The sequence below is a fragment of the Capra hircus genome, chromosome 8 (assembly GCF_001704415.2).
Source record: "Capra hircus breed San Clemente chromosome 8, ASM170441v1, whole genome shotgun sequence".
Classification (NCBI taxonomy): Eukaryota; Metazoa; Chordata; class Mammalia; order Artiodactyla; family Bovidae; genus Capra; species Capra hircus.
In genome coordinates, this window is record NC_030815.1 from 12,355,125 (window position 1) to 12,364,181 (window position 9,057).

The 9,057-nt window shown below is 37.3% G+C and overlaps 1 pseudogene; it reads left to right on the plus strand.

Moving 5' to 3' along the window:
- LOC102190877 lies at positions 2,405-3,397 on the plus strand (annotated as a pseudogene).

The window sequence follows — 9,057 nt, forward strand, 5'->3', positions numbered from 1 at the left end:
TGCAGTCACCATCTGCAGTCATTTTGGAGCCCCCAAGAATAAAGTCTGACACTGTTTCCACTGTTTCCCCATCTATTTCCCATGTAGTGATGGGACCAGATGCCATAATCTTGATTTTCTGAATGTTCAGCTTTAAGCCAACTTTACACTCTCCTCTTTCACTTTCATCAAGAGGCTCTTTAGTTCCTTTTCACTTTCTGCCATAAGGGTGGTGTCATCTGCATATCTGAGGTTATTGGTATTTCTCCCGGCAATCTTGATTCCAGCTTGTGCTTCTTCCAGCCCAGCATTTCTCATGATGTACTCTGCATAGAAGTTAAATAAGTAGGGTGACAATATACAGACTTGACGTACTCCTTTTCCTAATTGGAACCAGTCTGTTGTTCCATGTCCAGTTCTAACTGTTGCTTCCTGACCTGCATATAGGTTTTTCAAGAGGCAGGTCATGTGGTCTGGTATTCCCATCTCTTGAAGAACTTCCCACAGTTTGTTGTGATCCACACAGTCAAAGGCTTTGGCATAGTCAATAAAGCAGAAATAGATGTTTTTCTGGAACTCTCTTGCTTTTTGATGATCCAGTGGATGTTGGCCATTTGATCTCTGGTTCCTCTGCCTTTTCTAAAACCAGCTTTAAATGTATTAATATGTATTTTTTGACTGAGGATGTTGTCTATTTGGGGTAATATTCTATTCAAGCTTAAAAATGTTTATTTTGCCTTTATTTGATTGTGTATTCCATAGATGTCAATTGGATCAAGTTAGCTATAAATGTTTGCACTTTTGATACAAGATTATAAACTATTTCCTCTTTCAATGAAAATATCATATAGTGATTTTCTTTCATCCTCTCCTTGCACATTTTTTATTTGAATAAAGAATTCAGGAGTGTCTGGAAGGGTGACTGCAGGGCCTAGAATTGAAAGATCTGCCCTCTGCCCTCTTAAAAATGCCTGAAACTTTCTTGCTGAATTAAGCAAATCACAACTGAATTTCTTTCTTGTAATTTTTTTCTTTTTTAGTTTCTCCTCTTCAATTTTTACTAAAAGTTTTTAAACTTATTCTCAAACTACAAATTAACCCTATCAAAGTTTATCAATTTAAAACTCATTTGACTATTACAGAGAAGAGCTTTCATGTAGTCATTTTACTTCCTCTTTCAGTATATGAAAATCCATGGTTCACTCAATGGAGTATAGTATTCCAGGATAGGAGGCAAAGTCTTTGTCACATTCATGCAAATTTGGAAACAATGAGTTATATCTTAAGTTACATCGAATTTGTAATGTGTTGCCTGCCATATATTACAGACACTCAGTAATTCTACACGTCTCCTGGGTTATTCAACTAATTAAAGTTTTGATAATTAAGGAAGCATTTCCTATTCTGAGGTTGTCAAACATAATTGTGTGTTAGATGACTCCATAAAGTAACATTTAGCTGGTGACTCTAGTCAGACCTTACATGGTGTCCCAAAGAGGTTTATGTAAAAGCTCTTTTTTAAATGACATCAGCAAACATAAGGTATAAAAAAAGAACACAAGCTGGTTGCATTGAGATGACAGGTGTTTTTCCAGTTGCATGCTGAAGAGAAAGGACATCATTTTTCATATCGGATATAACATATTTGAAACATTATTTTGTAAAGGCACTGTTTTAAGTTTCTCTTCTTTCCTTCAAATCACAAAACAAAAGTAGTAATTCAGAAGAACTTGACTTCATAAATATCTTTTCCATTAGTGACAGTTTTTAGTTTTCTTCTTTTTGATTGGCAAGAATGTATATTTGCCCCAATTCAAAATAGTAATTGGTAGGAAGGATGATTATGTCTCAAGATACTATTTTGCACTGGGACAAATATACATTCTAATGATTTTTTTACTTTGTTACAAACTGTGTTACACTCTCATGAAAAAGTTCTGCAGCACCTGAGGTATTTTATGTATTAAAGGGCTTCCCTGGTGACTAGTGGTAAAGAATCCACCTGCCAATGCAAGAGACTCCAGCTGATCCCTGGGTCAGGAAGATCCTCTAGAGTAGGAAATGGCAACCCACTCTTGCCTGGAGAATGCCATGGACAGAGGAGCCTGGCGGGCTACAGTCAATGGGGTCACAGACAGTTGGACAGGACTTAAGGACTAAACAGCAGCAACAACAGCTATTAAAAGTTGAGACCAACAGTATTTCTTTAAAAAGTTGATCTATCCTGGAGGTGCCTGCGCAAAGTGGATGGAGGAAGGAAGAGAGAGTGACGAGGAAGAGAAGAAGGTGAGATCCCACAGTACGCAGTCGGAGGGCAGGCAGGCAGTTTGTATCCAGTTTGTGACTTAGATGGTAGCCTCCATGGGCCTTGCTGCTGCCTCTGTCTCTGCTTAACAGGAGAGGAAGCATTGCAGAGGGGTGGAAAATGGCAGAGCTGCAGATGTTGCTAGAGGAGGAAATGCCCTTTGGCTAGAGGGCCCTGAGAGAAGGTTACCAGAACCCGACCCGGGTGGCAGACTACTGCGAAAACAACTGCATACAGCTACTAGACAAGAGAAAAGCTTTAGAAGAGACCAAAGCCTACCCAATCCTATCCCTAGCTAGTCTTGCTTATCAGATAAATGCATTAGTTCACAATGCCCCAATTGCTAGTTAACAATGCTCCAATCCAAGGCTCTCAGCTCTAGATAACGGAGTTTTCCACAAGACTGGACATTCGTAAAGAGAAAGTGGCTCAAAGAGAGATTGGTATTTTGACCACAAATAAGAATACATCAAAAACTTACAAAACAATAGCTCATGCAAATATGGAGCATCCTGTAAGTTATGTTTGGAAACCCACTGACCATAGAGTTCTGGATAACTTGGGCCATGGTGTCGAGCATGGAAATAACCAGCTTGCAAGAACTGGCATACTGTCAAGAACAAATCCTACTACTCAGAAACCACTGCACCCTCCCGTGTCAGGCTGGGGAACGTTGGGATGAAATATTCCTTACAAAACCCTGGAACCTATTCAGTCTCCAACAGTTCCTAATGACTACATGACAAGTCCTGCTAGCCTTGGAAGTGAACATAGTCCGGCAGGAGAGTTTCATTATAAGCCAGAGACTAGGGACACACAGTGGCAGCAACAGTATTGGCATTCCCACCGCCATGCCTACACCCTCACCACCCACTATCGGACCAGTTACTGATAGTACAACTCCAGCAATGATAACCTCCGCTGGATGACAGTCCCATGTTTGATGACTCCGCCACCACTGAATTTTGAAGTTGAGAAGGCTGCTGTAGTTCATATAATGACCCATATGCAGTTGGGGATCCTGCTTGGGTGCCCAAGAATTTTATTGAGAAAGGTAAGGTATGGTCATTGTTGAATTCCTGTAAAGGGAAAGAACTTATTATAGTATTTTAGAGCTGTAAAGAACAGCTGGCCAGTGTTTCTCCACCTTTTAAATAGTCTTTCAAGCCAAGATGATTTAGTTCCCATGCATTCCTAACATGAAGCAAGCATTCTTTATTCTTTATTTGTTTTTAAATTGGAGTATAGTTGATTGACAATGTTATGTTTGTTTTGGTATATAGCAAAGTGATTCAGTTAATGTGTGTGCATGCTCAGTCACTGCTGACTCTTTGTGACCCCATGGACTGTAATCCATCAGACTCCTCTGTCCATGGGATTTCCTAGGCAAGAATACTGGAATGGGTTGCCACTTCCTTCTCCATGAAATCTTCCCTGCTCAGGGATCAAACCCACATCTCCTGCATTGGCAGGCAGATTTGTTATCAATGAGCCACCAGGAAGCCTCATGCCATACAGTAGTAGGTTCTTGCTACTTATTTATTTTATGTATAGGAGGTTTTGCCTGCTAATCCCAAAGTCCTAGTTTATTCCCACCCTACTCTCTTCCCCTTTGGTAAGCATGGGTTTGTTTTCTATGTTTGTGGGTCCCTTTCTGTTTTGTAGGTGGGTTCGTTTGTATCCATTTTTAGATTCCATACATACATGATATCACATAGTAAAAAAAAAATCGATCTATTCCAATTTCAAAAGCATAAAAAATTTGTCTATCCCAATTTCAAATGTGTCTCAACAAGAAGGACAAAAAATAAGCTCCTTTGTGATTTTTTTTAAAAAGAGTCACATTTTATAGGATATTTTACTATTAAAATCAGCATATATTAGGTTTATCTTATATATATTAATGTCATCAAATATGTGATCTAGAAATTTATGGTTATGATCACAAATGCAAACTATAAAAATCATTTTTCACACATTTAAAAGAGATTTATTTATTTTTATTTTTGGCTGCACTAGGTCTTTCTTCTGTGTGTGGCGAGTTCCTGCGAGTGGCGGTTACTCTTTGTTTAGGTCCAGAAGCTTCTTACTATGGTGGTTTCTCTTGTTGCAGAGCCTGGGCTCTAGGGCATGCGAGCTTACAGGTTGCAGTGGCATGGGAGATCTTTTTGGACCAGGGATCAAACCCATGTCTCCCGCATTGGCAAAAGATTCTTAACAACTGGACCCTCAGGGATGTCCCTAAAAATCATTTTTTAACAAGAGGAGTTTTACTTCATTCCTATGTTATTATAAGTGATGGATTGGGTTTACTTCCATAATTCCTTATAAAACAGAAATTTCCCCTGAGATTATGCATAAAATAGGAGAAATGCATTCTAAAAGCCCTTATGCAGAAATACTAACATACATTCTACAGTATGTTTTAGGTCTGTTTTCTTAGAACTGTTATGGAAATAATTCTAATGTAAGAGGATTAAGTATGAACAAGTTTTAGAAAATGTGCCTTGATGAATGAAACATAACAGTGGAAGTGTTGGTATTTATCATCATAGCAGGTGAAAGGAAAATCTGTTGCAGACTTTCTAGATGCTTCCTGTGCATCTCGTGAGGCAAGATAACTAGTTCTGAAAACTTCACATCAGATCTATTTGCTTTTATGTGTCTATTGGCACTTTTCACTACACAAACCCAAACTCTCTTGAGCAGTGTATCAGCTACATGTATGGAATTTAAATCTATCTTCGAGAAGATAAAGGTGTTTGCCTTTAGAGAGGCATATTTGAAATTTTGCTTTTCTGTGAAAAGCATAGAAACAAATATTTTAAAAACTTGTTGAATAATATTAAAATAATTTAAGAAATCAAAATATTACTTTCTTTTTGGATATCATTTGTCAGCTTAGATGTCAAAGACTTAAATATATATCAATGAATTTAGTTTAAAAATGTATGGGTTAAGAAACATAGAAAGACATATTTTTTAATCACTGTATTTTTTCTAGTTTTGATTTGCAGTAGTCTTTGTGATTTTAAAATGTTATTCATGGCAGAAATTGTTATATACATAAAGTGACTCCTTGCTTTCAAATAGAGTAGCTTTAGAAAAAAGGAAAATGTCACTTGCCTCATAAATGCTGAATGTGATCCTTCCAGCAAGGAAGGCAAAGTGATATATGGGTGAGGACGCGATAGGTTTCATCATTCAGACTAATTCTATGGATTATGAAGGTAGGCTTGGGGGCAGTTTGGTAAGAATGGCTTTACTTTTGATGATTTGCGGAGCGGCAGTCTGATTCCACAGTCCATTTTTACTGCAACAAGGCTGCTGTCACCAACCTTGTTGTGTACAATGGACAACTCCCCATATCCCCCTTTTCCTAAACCCTAGCAACAATCATCATCTACTTGTTACTTCTAAGATTTTGAAATTTTAGATACCTTATTTAAATGAATCACACAATATTTGCCTTCTGCAACTGGTTCGTTTCATTTAGCATAACATATTAGGTTCATCCATGTTTTTGTAAATAGAGGTATTTCCTTTTTTAAGACTGAATGGTAATCCATTATCTGTGTATACCACATTTTCTTTATCCATTCTTCTGTCAGTGGGTATTTGGGTTGTTTCTACATTCTTGCTTTAGTGAATAATGCCACAGTGAACATAGGAGTGCAACTACCTCTTCAAGATCCTGATTTCATTTATTTTGGATATATGCCGAAAAGTAGAATGGCTAAATCATGTGGTATATATAATTCTAATTTTTGGAAAAAGCTCCATGTAGCAAATGCACCCTTTTACAGTTCCATCAGCAGTGTACACGGTTTACAAACTTGCATATCCTTGGTGATAATAATTATTTTTTGGTGATAGCTATCCTATAGGTGTGAGGTGATGTCTCATTTGGTGGCTTTGATTTGCAGCTTCCTGATGATTAGTGATATTGAACACTTTTTCATATACCTGGTGGTTATTTGCATGTGTTGTTTGGAGAAATATCTATTCAGGTCTTATGCCCATTTTTTAATCAGGTTGTTATTATTTTTATTGCTATTGAGTTGTAGTACTTTCTTATATATTTTGGATGTTAACCACTTATCAGATAAGTTGTTTACAAATATTTTCTCTCTCTCTCTAGGTTGCCTTTTCACTCTTGTTTCTTCTGTTATACAAAAGTTGTTTTTTTATATAGTTCCTGATGTTTATTTTTGTTTCCTATGCTTTGGGTTTCATATCCAAGAATTTGCTAAGACTAATACCAGGAAGTCTTTTCCTTATTTTTTTCTATGATTTTTAGAGTTTCATGTCTTACACTTGGGTGCTTAATATATTTCAAGTTGATTTTTGTATATGATATAAGATAGGTATCCAATTTATTCTTTTACATGTAGATATCCAGTTTTTCCAGTGCTATTTGTTGAAGAAACTATCCCCTTTGTGTATTCTTAGAACTCTTATTAACAACTGTGCCTGAGCAGTGGGAAGCCAGAGGACAATGATGAGGGCCATAGTGGTCCTGGTGTGCAAACTGGTCACCTGATTTGGGTGTTGGGACAAAAGACCAACTGAATCATGTAACAGCTGCTTCCCTCTGGAGTTTCTCTCAGGACAGAGGGAGCTCTGGCACACTAACCTCTGTAGTTTTATCCAATGAAGCAAATGATTAGAAGTCTTGGTGTCATACTTATCTCAACTTATTATTAAAGTTTAAATGAGTTACAAGCCTAATCCTCTGATAAAATATCTCTTGGGTGGGGGAATGAAAGAAAGAGATTAACTAGCCAAAGAAGTTCAACTAATAAAGCAAGAAAAGAATCAATCAATTGAAAAATTAATTAAAATGTGGGGTGAGAAAACACAAATAAAATTTGTGTCTATCTAAAAAGAAAGTAAACAAATCTAAAACATATGTAGAAATACAAATACAAGATGATTGCAAATTACAGGAATGCTACCTGAAAAGACTGGTTAGATTACCTTTTCATGAGGGCATGCTAAGTTGCTTCAGTTGTCCAACACTTTGCAACCCTATTGGCCATAGTTCGTCAGGCTCCTCTGTCCATGGAATTTCCAGGCAAGAATACTGGGTTGAGTTGCCATACTCTTTTCCGGAGGATCTTCCCAACAGAGGGATCAAGCCTGAGTCTCTTAAGTCTCCTACATTGGCAGGTGGATTTTTTACTACTAGTGCCACCTGGGAAGCCCAAGATTACCTTTAGTTAACAAATTGAGCCATTTGGGGAACTAAAATTTTTATTGATTTAACAGTTATTTTCAACCATTTAATTGAATGTCTTAACTTTTCCCACAGTTCTGAACCTGCTGCCTCCTCTCCTGGAAATGTGAATATTACTTATATGATTGCTTAGAGCACATATTTTATTATGTTTTTAAGATAACGTCCTGGTACTACATCACACATTCTTAGGAATAAGTTTCCTTTAATAAGTCTTGTACTTTCTAAAATTGTCCAAAATTGTCCAAAAATGATAGGATTCAACCATATCAACAGACTTTTGAACAAATAAACTTTTGCAAAATAGAAATAGAGTCACAGACACAGAAAATAAACTTATGGCTGCCAAAGGGGAAAGGGGATGGAGGGATAAATTAGGATTTGGGGATTAACATAAACACACTACTATATATAAAGAAAGTAAGGAAAACCACTAGAACATTCAGGTATGACCTAAATCAAATCCCTTATGATTATACAGTGGAAGTGAGAAATAGATTTAAGGGACTAGATCTGATAGATAGAATGCCTGATGAATTATGGACGGAGGTTCGTGACATTGTATAGGAGACAGGGATCAAGACTATCCCCATGGAAAAGAAATGCAAAAAAGCAAAATGGCTGTCTGGGGAGGCCTTACAAATAGCTGTGAAAAGAAGAGAAGTGAAAAGCAAAGGAGAAAAGCAAAGATATAAGCATCAGAATGTGGACTTCCAAAGAATAGCAAGAAGAGATAAGAAAGCCTTCTTCAGCGACCAGTGCAAAGAAATAGAGGAAAAAAGCAGAATGAGAAAGACTAGAGGTCTCTTCAAGAAAATTAGAGATACTAAGGGAACATTTCACACAAAGATGGACTCAATGAAGGACAGAAATGGTATGGACCTAACAGAAGCAAAAGATATTAAGAAAGGTGGCAAGAATACACAGAAGAACTGTACAAAAAAGATCTTCATGACCCAGATAATCATGAAGGCATGATCACTCACCTAGAGCCAGACATCCTGAAATATGAAGTAAAGTGGGCCTTAGAAAGCACCACTGCAAACAAAGCTAGTGGAGGTGATGGAATTCCAGTTGAGCTGTTTCAAATCCTGAAAGATGATGCTGTGAAAGTGCTGCACTCAATATGCCAGCAAATTTGGAAAACTCAGCAGTGGCCACAGGACTGAAAAAGGTCAGTTTTCATTCCAATTCCAAAGAAAGGCAATGCCAAAGAATGCTCAAACTACCGCACAATTGCACTCATCTCACATGCTAGTAAAGTAATGCTCAAAATTCTCCAAACCAAGTTTCAGCAATATGTGTACCATGAACTTCCAGATGTTTAAGCTGGTTTTAGAAAAGGCAGAGGAACCACAGGTCAAATTGCCAACAACCATCGGATCATCGAGAAAGCAAGAGAGTTCCAGAAAAACATCTATTTGTGCTTTATTGACTATGCCAAAGCCTTTGACTATGTGGATCACAATAAACTGTGGAAAATTCTTCAAGAGATGGTGAAAGGTTGTTGTTGAATTACAATGCCAGGATTCTT